The following is a 16,887-nucleotide window of genomic DNA, read 5'->3' on the forward strand; positions in this document are numbered from 1 at the left end:
ACATGGTGGTGGGCACTGCAAATGGACTAACTAGGAGAAAAAGATGGCAGGTCCTATTTGAGTAACTGCATAGTACCGATGATGGCTTCAATTTACTTCCTAGTACAAAAATCCATCTTTTAAACTATACTCCCAACAATGTTGCATAATTTTGAATCTTGAAATATCATAATGTCCAAGGATTCAAAACCAAAGATAGCCCAAAAGAAAACTGTAGAAAATACATGGATGAAGGAGGGTCATGTTTCCAAAAACACTCTATTAGAAAAAGAGTCCAGTCATGGGGCAATAACAACTATAAAAAAGGTACTCCAGGTACCCACAAAATATGAAAAAGGCCTAAAGGAAGGCCCAAAGTATTCTGGGTAGATTGAGAAATTTTATGAAATAACATAAATCGCATTAGATAGGTTGAGATCTCACCAATGGAAGACACAGACCATAGTGATGGATGGATGGATGGCTAGATGAGTGAATGAATGAGAATATACTCATTAAGCGCTTATATCATGTTAAAAGATGAAAAACAAATAGAAATGTGACTCTCAAAGAACTCCCATCAAATTGAGGGAGACAATAAAATAAAGGGTCTTTGGGGTGCCCAGTCATCTTCTTAAATGGGTTTTTGGGTCTATAATTGGAAAAATTCCAGCAGTCCTCAACTAGGGAAAAGGAAGAAGGGTAGAATAAGTGCCAGGAGAGGCAAGTAGGACAGAGAAGCCAGATGATGGCAGATCTTCCCACTGGGATAAACATGATTTCACAAAGCTGAGAATTACTTCTTTTTTCAGGGTTAGAATATCAAGAAGAAAGGCACCTTTTGAATAAAGAGTAACTTTATTCTCTACGGTACACAGTTTATGTTTATGGAGTCCAAAATGTTCACATTCCCTCATGAAATGATAGGGGGAAAGTATGACTTTTAATTCAAAGGCAGACACGAAAAGTAGGAACATTTTGCTAAAACGTACGAGAGAGAGAGAGAGAGAGAGAGAGAGAAAGAAAGAAAGAAAAAGAAAGAGAGAGAGAGAGAAAGAGAGAGAGGGGCGGGGGAAGGCACAGGAAGCACAAGGTCTTGGCATCCCATCCATGTAGTGCTTACAAATCAGTCCACATTGCCTCTAGAATGCAAGCAACTGTGATTTTAACTTTTAAAAATTGAATTATCTTCATTCATGAGCATAAATTTCCTAACTGAATTCATTAAAAACTCATCAACTGAGTCATTTCATTCCCTAGTGTATGGAAATATAATAGAGTTAAGAGGATATAAAAATAAGATATGATTTTTAAAGACTATTTTAAATATCAGGTAGCCAGAAATCAAGAAATGATGATTTTCAACTTGGCTTGAAAACAATTATGCCGAATCTCCTTTAAATATTCCATATAGTATTCATCACAGAAATCCAATTAAAAGAGGAAAAACACGTGCCAGATGCACACTACTACAGCCCATGAAGAATGTCCTCAATAAATCAAGAATCAATGTCTAGAGGAGGAGGAAAACAAAATTCTATGGCATCATCTGTTGTCCAGGACTAGCCTTAAGCCTGTAACAGCGGGGTTCTGAGGGCTCTCTGAATCTACTTTGTAACAGTCCCAAGAGGAGCCTTCACAGGGCAGTCTGAGCACATGTGGAGCTGCCAGGAGACCGAGCCATTAGCACAAAGTAGCAGCCATTCTTTCTTGCTTAGGCAGCGTGGAGAAGAATTTCATTCACAAGAAAGAGAAATTGTACAGACCAAAATAAACTTGGGATCCTTATGAACTGTGTGGAGTCAGTACCAATTTTGTTTCCCACCCCACCCTGTCCTTTGCCATTTTAGTCAGGTTTCCACTTCTAAACACAACTGGTAACCCTTTTGTGAAATGTGTTCATTTTATTCATGAACATAAAACAATTTTCAGGTGCTATTAAATCTCCATTCAATCTCTATTTAGGATTTGTTGTACAGAAACCTTACTAGATTTACAGATATCTTCTATACTCAAAATTCCAGAAATTTTATACATGTAACGGATAGAGCAACATAAACTAGAGATGCAGCAAACAGGGGAAATTATTCAACTTTATATCAAGTTTTGAGATTTACAATAGAGTTTATGTCAGGATGGCAAAGTGAAAGGCTGTCCCTCCTTACCTCACAGCAGTAATAAATGAAACAAATGAAATAAAAAAGAGATTGCCTGGAAGTATGGGAATCAGGGGCAAACTTCAAATGGAAAACATCTTCCTGAGACAGAATCCCCAGATTTAAATATACCAAAGTCTAAAATTTTAATCCAAGGGAAAGGAAAGAAAGACTGTGAAAAAGAAATAAACACTGACAAGGGACCCCAGGCAGAACTCCTACCGTTTTCCCTGTATGATTAAAGAGAGCAAAATCAAATTATCGAAATTGAAAAGGATGAGTGGGAATTCACAAGTGGAAATTATCAAAAAAAAAAAAATGTAATGCTCAATTACATGCCAATAAGACTGAAACCTTGGATGAATAGATATTTACAAAGACATAAAATAACCATATTAATTTTTAAAAGGAAATAAGAAAATCTAAATTACTTGATCTCATAAAGAGAAACTGAGTAAACCACAGCAGAAACTAAGTAAGCCATAGCCCAAAGCCTTAAGGGGTGGGGGGGAACCTGGTTCAGATACATTAAGAAATGATTTATATAAAATATCTCAAGAACAAGTAACTCCTATTCGACATAATAGGCAAAATAAACAGGGCCACTCTATCCACTACACCATGTTGTCTCTATAACCATCATCTATAACAAACATAATTAGTATACAATTATGGTTTTTAATATTATTTACATTGTAATAAATAAAAATAATCACACTGATTACATCAACAGATGCACAGAAAGCTCCAACAAAATATAGCCGTTGGTCACAACAGAATGAGAGTTATGTGATTTCAGACAAGTCATCTGGATCTCCAATGGGCCTCTGTTTCCCTATTTAATCAAATGAAGGAGTTATATTAAATCCCAACTTAAACTGCGGCTTATAGCCCCAAAGGGGTTTTGTACCTGAATTTGGGGGTTACAAAATTATGGGGGGTTACTGATTTATTATCAGTAAATGTTTGATTTATATATCTATAAAATAGGTATACAAATATACATATACCTATATTCACCCTATATACCTATATATATCCAGGGTCATATAAAAATTTCTCAGACAAAATGTCACAAACAGAAAAAGTTGAGAAGCCTTGGACTAGACTTGTCCTGGTTAACTCAGTTCAGGAGGTCATGTTTAGAGGTACCTAAAACCAAGAGCTAATAGGAAAACACCAGAAGTCTCCCCTGCAAAACAGAGGGTAAAACAGTGTCGCCATAATTATTTTAAATGACACTAAAGAGCAGATCCTGAACTCAGATTTTTAATTGTAAGGCCATGTTTCCTTTCCCATACTATTCAGACCAGCAGGAATGGCTCTCCAGTTCTCCTAGTGAGCCTCTCCATTCAAGGTACAACACATTTAGAACTGAAAGAGGCCTTAGAGATACTAATAAAACCCCACTCATTTTACCAGCAACAAAATGAAGCTCAGATTTAAGCCTGAGGTTCTGCACTAGACTTCACAGGTAAGCAAACCAAGAACTTAAACCTGGAATCCTTTGGCTCCAAGTCCAGAAATTCTTCAATCTTATCATAGATTAATCATTCATTAAAGACTGTATCATTTCAAGGATATTCTTGGACAAGTACAGGTTAAATCATGAGGTATTTTCCAACTTTAACATTGTGTGATTTTCTTCTGGGATACAGCGCTAGAAATCCTAACTGTACCAATAAGATTAAAAAGAAAAGACAAGACAAGGGAATAAGTATATATAAAAAAGGAAATAAAATTCTCTTTTTGAAAAAATTTAGAGAAGCAAAGAAAAAATTAATAGGCAAATAGCTTCAGAAAGGAAAAATAAAGCTATTAAAATAATTATTTTCCTGTAAATTACAAACAAAACCTAAGAGAAAGTAATATAAAGAAAGAGAACTATGATTCAAAGCAACTACAAAAGATATATCTGGAAGTTAATCTACAAAGTAGTCTTTAAAGAAATAAAGGAAAGTTTACATAATTTGAATCATTCATTATGACTGGATCAAGAATAATAAAAATTAGTACATTATCCAAATTAATTTCCAGATTTAGTGCTATACCTAAACTACTGAAGAGTTACTTTATAGATAAAATAACAAGAATTCATTTGGAGAAAAAGATCAAGATCTTCATTCAGTAGAATGTTTCTAGAATGTAGAAATGAAGAAGGGTCTACCATAGCGATAACAGACTACATTTTTGTAACTATCGATACTATTTGATAGTGTTTTTAAAAAAAATTTAAAGTAAATTAGTGGAATACCCTGGTCAAGGAAGACCAGAAAGCAAATGATACCTAGTAGCCTAGCATTTAATAAGTCCAGGAATATAAATTACTGGGGAAAGAAGTCACTATTTGACAAGAACTGCAGGAAAGTAGTTTGGGGAAGGGGGAAAGGAAAAAAATGAAAAAGACAGACCAGCATTTACATCATATGGCACAAAAAGCTCAAAATGGATGCACAATGTAAATGTTAAAGATCATATCCATTAAAAAGTTAGAGAATGGAAAGAAATCCCAAACCAGATAGAGATCCCCAAAGAAAAAAATAGGGTGTTTCAATTACATAAAATTTGAATCTTGAATAAAGATTTAGGAATTCAGCTCAAAAAGAAGTGATTGTGTTAATACTCATATCATAATGTTTTTTTAAAAAGAAATGATTTACTTTTCACAGAAGTGGGTAGGCGATATCATAAGAGCTAAAACTGGTCATTTTAATAACATAAAATTAAAGAGCTTCTATATAAATAAAACACATCTAAAGGAAAGCAGCTGAATGGAGGGAAATCTTTGTATAGAATTTTTCTAAAAAAGGCTTGGTATCCAAGATATTCAAATAATAAATAAAATAATTATTAGACCACATGCAATTCCAAATTCTCCAAATCACTATATGCAATTCCAAATTCTCCAAATCACTATATAAGAGAGATTCAAATTAAAACAACCCTGAAGTTGCAAGTCCCAACTAGAAAATTAGCAAAGATGACCAATGACAATAAAGGCAAAGACATTCAATGTGGGAGGGGCTGTGGAAAGATAGGTACACTCCAGCTTCATAGGTAAAGCTGTGAATTATCATCACCTTTAGAGAAAAGGATTTGGAATGAGGAAAACAAAAACTAAAATGCTCAGATTCTGACCTCATGATTTCACCTTGAGAGCACATATCTCAAGAAGGTCATATAAATCAGTCACCACCTACCCACTCAAAACAACAGTGGACAAGAACTGGAAACAAGAGATGCCTATGGACTGAGGAATGATTGAATTAGCTGTGGGACGTAGATACAATGAAATTAAGACAGCTCCTGCACTGTAAGAAATGACATATGTGACAGATAAAAGAGGCTCAGATACTTAGGGAAACTGATGCAAAGTGAGGTCAAGGATAAGAAAACAATATGGACAATGATTACAACCACTACCAGAAAAAAAAACTAAAAATAAATGCTTAAAAATTACAAGAAAAAGCCATGGTTCCAAAGAAAAGATGTTTTCCTTAGCTGAAATGGAAGTTCCACAAATATGGAAAACTATATATTTTCATTTTGCAACATATTGGTTGGCTTTGCTGACTTTTTTCCTCCCATTTTTTCTTTTAAAAAAAAATCTTTTGTATATGGGATGGATCTCTGGGAATGAGAAGGGGAAGAAATACAAGATGAAATGAAGGCAATGAAAGAAACTGAAAAATTGAAAAGAATGAAAGAGGGAGGGAAGGAGGGGAGGGAGGGAGGGAGGAGGGGGGGGAAGGAGGGAAGGAAGGAAGGAGGGAGGGAAGGAAGGAAGGAAGGAGGGAGGGAGGGAAGGAAGGAAGGAGGGAGGGAAGGAAGGAAGGAAGGAGGGAGGGAAGGAAGGAGGGAAGAAAGGAAGGAAGGAGGGAAGGAAGGAGGGAGGGAAGGAGGGAATGAGGGAAGGAGGGAGGAAAGGAGGGAGGAAGGGAGGGAGGAAGGGAAGGAAGGAGGGAAGGAAAGAAGGAAGGAAGGAAGGAAGGAAGGAAGGAAGGAAGGAAGGAAGGAAGGAAGGAAGGAAGGAAGGAGGGAAGGAAGGAGGGAGGGAGGGAGGGAGGGAGGGAGGGAGGGAAGAAAGGAAGAAAAAGAATTGAAAGAACTTTTAGATTTCACCTCATCCTCATCACAATGGCAAAAACAAACATAGTACTGAAGTATATGTAGGAAAATAGGTACAGTCCTATAGCACTGTTAGACAATTTGGAACTATCCAAGAAAAGTCACTAACTACTCATATAGTTCCTTGGGGAAACCTCTCTGTACAAGAATTGAAAAGAGGGGGGAAAATAACAGCCAAGAAGATAAAGAAGAGGAGGAGTGAGAGAGAGAAAAGAAACCATGGAAAGAGAACATCCAGTAAGCAGTGTCACATTAAGATCCTGCGAGGTGCAACAAGACTGAAGACAGATAACTATAGTGATTCCCAGAGAAAGGTCTGATAGCATTTGTAAGGAACAAAGAAGCACTTATTACAAAGAAGGGTGTCATGGTGGACAGAGTTTGCCTCCAAGCCAAGAAGTCTTGGTTTCTAACCTCCTCTCCAAAATTCTTCTCATAGGCTTGAAACGCAGAGGTAGAAGCAAGTTCTGTACACTAATGAAATCCTCAGCGCAGTCCGTTCCTGTCCCTTGCCTTCCAGTTTCGGTACTATGTGTTTAAGTTGCACATCAAACCTGATTTCTTTAAAGTGTATGTTTATTTTTAAATGCCAACATAGTCTTCCTTTTTGGCCTGTTCCACCCATGCCCCCTCAAAGAATCCTTAGTTTCCTTCAAAGTTCAGTTTATTTCCAATTAATTATCTCCAGCTTATTCTCCCTATATCCCATTCAGCCATAGTTGTGAGCTCTTCCAGGGCGGGCCCACTTTTTGTGCTTTGTATTCCTAGTACTCGGCACAGACCCCAGCACCAAGCAGGTACATAACCTAATGTTTAATGACTTAATAAGCATCAATGAAAAAAGGCCTGTCCCGATTCATCTCACCCCCCCCCCATTCCCCCCATCAAACTCCCAAATTACTTTGCCCTTACTTTGTACATAGAGAGAGCATCTCATTGCATGTACACAAGTTATCACTCGGAGAACCTAAGGGTCAGATCCTTGGGGTCAGAAGCTATTTCCTTTGTCTTTGTATGGCACAGTAGGTTCTTAATGAATGCTTCCTGATGGATTGCCAAACGGCTCCTGGTCACCAAGTTTCACAAATACAAAAACATCCAATAAAATGCCTTTTCACCGTGAACAACTCACCCTGATGACCTCTGGTTGCCAATTTTTGCCTACAGAACTTCTATTTCAAGATGCAAAATTAAGATTGAAAAAAAAACTCAAAAACTTCCCCTTCTAAAGGCAGAGTCCCCATTGCAATTGCTGCTGAGCTGGGCATCTACGTGGGTTAAACATCCAAAGAAACTTCTTAGAGCACCAAATGTAAAATATATTCACTTTTTAGAGTACCCCACCAAAGAAAAGAACAAACAACCCTGAAAGCAAATCAAAGAAGTCCCTGAGGCGGAGAACACAGAGCAGCCTCCAAGGTGGTGGGAGGACACAGTTTACATGCCTTTGCCTTCTGGCATCCATTCACCTGCCCCAAGAATGTGAATTCTTCTCAGGGGGCAGATTAAATGGAGATTCCTTCTATTTATTCTAATCTCTAAGGTTCACACCAAGAATAAATCAGGTACCACCATTTGTTTGTGTCTGGTAATAGTTCACAAGTGCACAATGTTTTACAATTTACAGAGGGACTTCCTCTCAACAGCCCAGTAAGGGAGAGACTGCAAAAACTGTAATCCCCATTTTGGAAATAAGAAAATTCAGGCTTAATGAAGGGAGTTGTCCAAGATAGCACACAGAAGAAGTGGGGGAGGAGGCAAGCAAAGCCTCAGCTAGTGATTTCCAATTCAATGCTCTTTCTCTACAAGGCAGGTGAAATCTAACCCCTTCCCACTACGTTGCATAGATAACCAAGAGTATCATAGATTTAGCCCAGAAAAGATTCTTAGAGATCTTCTGAAACAATATCCCCTCCCTCAACAGAGGAGAAATTTGAAGCTGGGAAGGGATTGCCCAAGATCAGATGAAGCAAAGGCAGAGTCCCCTTCCAAGCCCAGAGACTCCAAATTCTAACCCTTTCCCCCCACCATATCACATCACCTCATCCTCATCCACTCAAATATTCATATACAAAATTGGAACTGCCCCATAAACACGAACTTGAAAGGAAAACACATTTTAGTGATATAAGCCCAAAGTACAGACCTTTGTCTTTTTCAGGAGGGAAAAATCAATCTCACATTTATCAGAACTTGGAACCACGGATATTACGTCTGTGAATCACTGTTACTAATTATTCTTTACCAAAATCCTATGAAGTATAAAGCATTGAGATGACTGCAAAACTGTACAAGGTTTTTTTTTGTATGTTCTAGGTATCTTTCCTCCTGACTCAAGTGAACAAATGCACATCAAAATGTGAAGCTGGATAGCCACGTCTTACAGGCTAGAAATGGCCTGTGAATCCCAACTGATGCACAGTTAATCTTTTCCAAAGAAAAATACATTATTTTCAGAGTGCCAAATCACATCAAACATGGAATGGGCTTGTGAAGAAGTATTCAAATGAGATCCAAACTAAGCCTATGTGTTTTAAAAATTATAAAGAATACTGGTATAAGGAAAACTATCTGGTCTTCCAAAGAATGACTTTGAAAGGTTTTCCTCAGAAACTGGCCCTCAACTTTTCCCATACTGTGTAGTCTGCAAACATCAGGAAAACTAAGTTTTTAGGCAGGTGTCCTGATATACAGAGTGACCTCAGCAGGAGAGACATCTTAAACATAGGGATCATCTTGAAATACATTTGTAGAATACTTAGGAGGAATGCTCTTGCGAGAAGCAAAGAAATGAAATGATTAACATATATGTTACCATAATCATTATTAAAATTCTAATATTTAATAAAGACAGCAAAGTTAATCTAATGTGAAACTATGATTAAAAGAAAACATCAAAATTGCCATAATTTTTACATTTCTGTCAGCTATGTCAGGACTTATTGCCTCAAAATCAAACTTGGGTTTTAGAATCAGCTATCTTCGTTTTTATGCTATTAACCAAAATTCAAGTTACAACTGGCCTTAGTGACCCAACTGATCTGAGCTGAAGGGTCAATTGAAGCCTGTCAGCATCAGGCAAAGATCCAAACATGCCGAGAAAGGAAAATAAAATAAAGATGATGAAAATAAGAACTTGGGGATAGATTTGGGGTACTCTCCAGAGAAGGCCAAACAGGACCTAATAAAAAAAGGAAGCAAACCCACTGACCTGGTTTTCCCGGCCTGATTGAAGCAATGCTGCCTGCCTCCATTTCTCCCTAGCAAAACAGCAAATAACAAAGCACAAGTGTCCCGTGTGAATGAAGTCTGATGCTCAAATATCAAAGGGCCCTTAGAGATGATCCCATTTTAGGAACTGGAAAAACTGAGTTTCAGAGGGACTCAACTTCAAAGCTAGTTTGGTAAATGCCAGATCTAAAACCAGTCTTCATGATTTCTAGTTCAGTGTTCTCATTATACCCCAATTGTGTTTAACAAACTGAAAAAACAAGCAATTTTTTTTCTAGTTCCAATTCTATATAGAACACATACAAATAAAGTTGGCCACAAGAACAAACTGGAACAATAAACATTTGATGAATAAGGGCTGGAAAGGATGTTCTAAGAGGTGAAGGTGAAGGTGAAGGATTTAATCTGGTTTTATGGAACAACAAAGTGGAGCAGTAAACAAAGCAGCAGTAAACAGAGAAAGACTGACTCTGGATATAAGGGGAAAGAGAGAATTCATAAAAATATGTAAAGGAATTCCCTCCACATTGAATCAGATAGTAAATGGAATACTGACAAGAGATTGAAAACTAATGACAGGAGCCTAAATAAATAAGAAAAAAAATAATGAATATAATTCAAACATTATGATTCGACTTTTTCAGAATATTGTTAATCTGAACTGTTTTCCCATTATATGGGGGTGGGGAAGGGGAATTCTAATTCTCTTTGACTTCTCTTTAGGTATTCTCTCCCAATATTCAATCATTTCAAAACCCTCCTCTCCCAATCCCCAAATCACTTAATGTTAAAGCACTAAGACTTAATACAAATCAGAATTTTTAAAAGGTGAAATGAGCCCAGCAGGCAGCATTCCACTCCAGACCCAGGTAAAGGAGTAAGACAACAATGGCATCTTCCATTCAGATAATATTTCATATTCACCATTTCATTAAATCTAAAGTGAATATAACAAAATGACAGAACTAGAGAAAAGGGTATGATAGAAAAAATGCTTCCCTTAAATAGCCAGGGAAATGCTGATGAGGTGAAGAGTAGGATGCTTTGAAACAAAATCACAACAATATAATTATCAGATATTTCCCAACCAAGCCTTTTCTTCCCAGTCCTAATACAAAATCCATAAAAATCTTTGGATTCTTCCAGATGAATATAAGCCAAATTTAAACATAAAACTGAGAGCTGGAAGGGGGCCTAGAAGATAAAAAGTAGGTCAGAGAGCTCTTTAATCAATCAATCAACTAATATTTATTAAGCGCTTCCTATGTGCTAGGTACTGTGCTAAATGCTGGAGATAAAAAGAGACAAAAGCCAGCTTGCAAGGCGCTCCCAGACTAATGGGGTTAACCACAAGCAAACAACTTTGTACAAACAAGCTAGAGACAGGCTCAATTGGAGGTAGTGGCAGAAGAAAGACATTTGGAGAAAATGGGACTTTTAAGCTGAGACTTCAAGGAAGCCAGAAAGTAAAGATGAGAAAGGAAAGTCTTCCAGGCAGAGAGAAATGAACTGTTTTGATATCACAGGCCCATTTAGTAGTTTGACCAAACACACCAACCCCTTAGACTCTTATTTCTAAATTTATAAAATCAAACTCAACAGATTAAAAAGGAAACCAGATATGTTGAATACAATTAGTATAAAAATAAAAAATTTAAGGGCATGGACCCCACGAAATATATTCAATTGAGAACCCCTGAACTTGACAAACTCCACATTGTACAGACAGATAAAGAAAGGCTACTCAAAGTTAAGTGACTTGTTTAAGGTCACAAGGGTAGGTAGCATTCACTCACTACAGGGCTTTCTGGCTCTAAATCCAGTATTGCTTCCCCATCTTCCCCAGAGTAATCCCAATATTCCATTTATCCAGCAAGACTATGAAGCAAAAGTGACAGCTCTTTCACAACTTCCCAGAGAAGGGGTTCAAAAAGTTAGAGTATTAAATCTAATAGATCACTTCTAAATTCCCAAGTTTCTGAGAGAGCCTTTCAGAAAATGCTCAATAAACTAAGGAAAAGGAAGCTTACCCTTGATTTTGGAAGATTGCAGGGAAGCCCTAATTTCCCCAATAGTTTATTATCAGGATGTAAACTGTAATTTCAAATTTCAAATAAAGGTATTTAAAATCACATATCTAAACCCATCAGATGCCTTTCATTTCTCTGAAACACACAGCTTAGCTGGTAGCCAAAGCTATACTTCCTCCAAAAGGTGAAATTCTTTGAGATATAAAAGAATGAATCCAAAAATCAATAAAAGAACTAGAAACAGGCAGCAGTTTATAAGGTCTTTCACTGGCAACCCTAAGTGATGTTAAAATAAAGTGCTGGATTAAGGCTAAAAGAAAGTATGCAATCAGAAGCTTGTACCTCAAAGTATAACTACTGTAAGTACCATTTTTAGGAAAAATATTTAAAGTTTTAGAGAAGAATTCCAGTTCTATAATAGGCAACAAATGGAACAGATTTCCATGTGGGTCTAGAATTTTGTTTTAACAGAAGCTCTTTTGATATTATTTCCCAGGGGAAAAAATATTCAAAAGTCATTCTTCAAAAGATTCCAATTACCAAACTATTTCATAGATCCATTTTTATTTGAAACTGTCAATGTGAGAACATTTTAAAATTCTTAAATACAAGTATTATAAGTAGTAGATTTTTAAAATTTCATCTCAAATTTATCTTAAATAATTCGTATATGTTGAATTGTATCTATATATGTGTTTGTCCAGATTTGTGATTCCAGTGAAATAGAGAGACAATTGCTGGTTTGGCATCTTGCCCATTGACCTGGATTGGCAACTCATCCCTAAACTATTCTCAGGAAGCTATCCAGGACACTGAGATGAGAAGTAACTTGTCAGTGATGATCCTGTTAGAGACAGGCCGCCATCTTGCCTCATTTCTTTTACACACACACAGACACACACACACATGCACATGCACATGCACATACAGAGAGTTAAGACCCCTCAGAAGTGTTCCATCTTCATTTATTGAAGCTTCTGATATGAATCATCATACAGAAACTTACTATTCTAAACATAAAATAAATATTTCCTATTCCAAAAATTGCTAAAACTGCCCTTCAATGTCAAAAAAAAAAGTATGAATTACATTTTTCTATAATAGGATGAAGTCTTCCTTGCTTCCTACCCTCAAGATAAGATTTTAAATAAGACAAAAGAAACACACCAACATTTCATAAATACAAGCTGATTCTTTGAAAAGTTATATTTTAAAACTGCCAAAATCTAGTTGAGTTATTGATTCCAAACCTTTTTAAACCTTAAAGCAGCCACAAATTTTGTTCCAAAGAACAATCAATAATACCCTCCCCAAACTTCCTTCCTAATCCTTCATGTTCTTGATAGGATTCCCAAACAAGACAAGGAAGAGCGTGTGAAGTACTAAAATGGCAGATAGCTCATATTCTTACTAGCAGAATGATGCAGTGCCACTGAAATATTCAGTTTCTACTAATAGAAGGGAGAATCCATAAATACAAATTCTATTAAGCTTTCACAAGGGGCAGTCTACAGGACTAGTCTATTGCAAATAACAGTATCTTCTTTGGTATCAGTATCATTGGTAACAGTATCAATGTATTGGTTGAGTTTGGTGAATTTTTTTCCCCCGCTTTTTTAAAAGTATTCTAATATACAGCCCTCTGGAAGGGGGAAGAAGATGGATATGGGAGAAATGTGAGTGATGAAAAAACAAATGCTATCAATAAAAATCCATTTTTTAAAATGCCCTTCACAGGACCAAGAACAACATTTATATGCTGACGATTCTCAAATCCACCTCTCCTGCCCAACCTCTGGTCATCTCCAATCTGTCACCTGCAACTGCTTTTCAGACATCTCAAAAAAAACTACATTTCCAACAAACACCTTAAACTCATTAGGTCTAAAACAGAATTCAGTCTCTTTGTCCCACACCCAGTCCCCAGCCCCACATTCCTATCTATCTCCCAATTACAGCGGAGGGCAACATCATCCAGTCTCACAATAGTTTGAGCCTCAAACTTAGATTGAATGTAAATAGCAATCATTTCTGCTTTGGCTAGAAACCCTGGGGATCTCTTCCCATATTTATTTATTTATATTTTCTTTCTTTCTTTTCTCTCCCTCTCCCTCCCCTCCCCCGCACCCAGCCCTCTCTGTCTCTGTGTCTGTCTGTCTGTCTCTCTCTCTAAGTGAAAAAGAAGATTCTTTACCTCGGATGCTATCTAATTTTACTCCCTGAATGGGCACTGCTTCAGTCCAACTGAGACTTGTGGAAGACCTTAGCTTAAAAAGGCCCAGGCAGGGGTAGCTACTGGCATAGTGGATTGAGCACCCGCCCTGAAGTCAGGAGGACCTGAGTTCAAATCTGATCTCAGACACTTAACACCTCTTGGCTATGTGATCCTGGGCAAATCACTTAACCCCAATTGCCTCAGAAAAAATAAATAAATAAATAAAGAGGCCCAGGTCTCCCATTGCATCCAGGGCCCCCTCCACTCAACCTGATCTGTCTTGCCACTGGACCCAGATGGTTCTGGAGGGGACAGTGAGGCAGGTGGCCATCTAGTTCACTTCCCTGTCACAGCATCACCTCCCTGATGTCATGGTCCTCTTGGAGAACAAAGGACAAACAACACTCACAATGTAGAAGTCATCCTGGATTCCTTACTTATCTCTCTCAATCTCCCAAGGTTTGATTTCATTTTTGCAGCTCACTGAGTTCCCTTTAAGGGAACTCCCCATAGCAGTGTCACACTTCCATTACTACCCCCTCTCCCCCTGGTACAGGCCTTCATCACCAGATGGATGCCTGGACCACTGGAACAGCCAGGTGAGGGTAGGCCGGTCTCAAGTCTCTCCCCATTCTGATCTCAATTACTTTTGGTCTCCTAAATTGCAAATCTAATCATGTTACTGCTCACTCAGTAAATTCCAGGGGTTCCCTAATGCCTCCAGGAGCAAATACAAAATGTTCTGTGTGGCCTTCAAAGCCCTTCAGAACCTAGCCCCCTCCTACCTTTGCAGAATTTTTACACCTTCCTGGACACAATTCCTCCAGCCAGTGACATGAGCCTCCAGGCTACTGTACCACGAACAAGACACTCCATTTTCTTGGCTCCAGGCATTTTCTCTGGCTGTCCCTCAATACTTGGCACACGGCCTCGCCTCAATTCCACCTACTGATCTCCAAGGCTTCTGTTAAGTCATGACTAAAATTCCATTTCCTATAGGAAGTCTCTCCCAATTTCTCCTAATCCTAATGCCTTCCTTCTGTTATTTATTTCCTATTTATCTAGACCAGAGTTTGTCAATATATGTTTGCATATTATATCCCCCATAGATTATGATCTCCGTAAGGGCAAGTGCCCTAGATTCTTGTAGCTTTTTGTATCCTAAGCTCCTAGCACAATAACTGGCACATAGTAGACTCCTAGTAAATGTTTACTTATTGATACTAAGGAGGAAAAAAGCTATAGCAATAAGATGTGTATTATGATAATACGAAAAATAATACCACTGAGGCATCAAGTCAAAGACAAAGTCTAAAAAAAACATATTTCAGAAATCATGAAAATTCAACAGTCACAGAATTGGCAATTGGGGCTAAGTGACTTGCCCAGGGTCACACAGGCAAAAAGTGCTAAGTGTCTGAGGCCAGATTTGCACTCAGGTCCATCTGACTTCAGGGCTGGTACTGCAGCACCACGTTGCCACCAGGCACAGAATCTTTAGGAGTTGGAAGATCATCTCCCTCATTCAGCAGAGGTAAGAAGAAGCTGAGGAGAAGCTCAATGACTTGCCCAAAAGCCTCATGTTTTTTGTTTGTCCAGTTCTGCAGATTCCTAATCCAACACTTCTACTACTATCTCTCCTAAAGAGTCACGTCAAAAGGAAATACAAGAACACTATTTTTATTCAAATGAACTTCCGAGTACTGGGTTAGTTCCCACCAGACATCATGGCACCCTTCTTTTGTTTCTGCCATTCTCAAGGCCAAACAGATGTGTACCTCATGGATGTGGTCCCTGTGGGAAAAGCAGGGCTCCCATGAGCCTTAGGAAAAGGCCATCTCTGACTAACACCCAACAGTAATAACTTCATAGCCAGAACTAGAGATCTATCAGGCAACATCAACATGCTGGAGAGAATAGAAAACCAACAGCAACAGAACACTTAGGAAGCTTTAGACTTCTCCAAATGTGCTCCCACCCATCAGACCCTTGCATCATGCCGCAGTATCCCTTCTTGGGCAGATGGGGATCCTGGGCAGGGAGGGAAGGCTTACTCAGATTCCACAGTTACTCAGGCCTCCAGGAGCCTTTCACTGGGAAACGGTAAACACAACATTTGTGGAAGACCTTCTGTGGGTTCACCAATTTCCCCTCTCAGAGACTGCTACCTTTCCAAATAGAAAATCTGCATTTTATGCACACTACCAAACTTACACATTCAACCTTACCATCACTTCGTAAACAAAAATTGAGATGTGCTAACCCACAGATGGCAGGTGGGGTGGTACTGGGTCTTGATGCTCCATTCCAGGCAAGAGTTAGGGCCCACATAGGAAACTGAGGCCCAGAAGGAATAAATTAGCTGGTATTGACAGAGCGCTTTGTGTGAAGGGCCATACAAATATCTCATCTGGTACTCATAATCACCTTGAGAAGAAGGTGTTATCTTCCTTTTACAGGTGAGGAAACTGAGGCTGACAGAGGTAGTGACTTGGCCAAGGCGGCAAGTATCTGAAACCAGTCTTCTCAACTCTAGGCCAGAGATCTCTCCACTGTACTGTCCAGGTACTATGTGACTGACTTATCTAAATTCATACAACCAGTCAGAAAAGCAATATTCTGGGAGGTACTCAAGGCATATTGTTCTTGTTGCTATTCAATCAAGTCAATCTCTGTCACCCCCCTTTGAGGTTCTCTTGGCAGAGATCCTGGACGGGTTTGCCATTTCCTTCTCCAGCTCATATAGCAGATGAGGAAACTGAGGCAAACAGAGGTAAGGGTCACAGAGTTAGGACACCCTACTGCCTCAAAAACAAACAAACAAACAAACAAAACCCTAAAGGAGATGAGGAAGGAAAAAGAATTACTATGGTCCCAGGACCTGACAGAAACGGTACATCAAAATAAAAGAACTGTAGAACAGAAGAAATGTTTCCTATGATCTCCTCTCTTGACAAGCAGGGAACCTGAGGTTAAGTACTTTGTGCCCCCCCCAAAAAAAAAAGTGAGTCCCCAGTTAATTTTCCAAGCCAAGGCTCTTTTCCTTCTAAGAGACAGTTCCCACCCTCATCAGGCTTGAGGGGAGACCCAGGAGCCAACACCCAGTGGTTCTCAGGCACCTAGGTCACAAGCTCTCTGGGTCTCAGTT

General features: G+C 38.5%; 1 protein-coding gene across 18 annotated transcripts in view; it reads right to left on the reverse strand.

The window, feature by feature from the left end:
• NF1 (neurofibromin 1) overlaps positions 1 to 16,887 on the reverse strand; it is a 230,363-nt gene that overhangs the window by 207,947 nt on the left and 5,529 nt on the right. The gene's annotated exons all lie outside the window — the stretch shown is intronic.

Source organism: Sarcophilus harrisii, chromosome 4 (assembly GCF_902635505.1).
Source record: "Sarcophilus harrisii chromosome 4, mSarHar1.11, whole genome shotgun sequence".
Taxonomy (NCBI): Eukaryota; Metazoa; Chordata; class Mammalia; order Dasyuromorphia; family Dasyuridae; genus Sarcophilus; species Sarcophilus harrisii.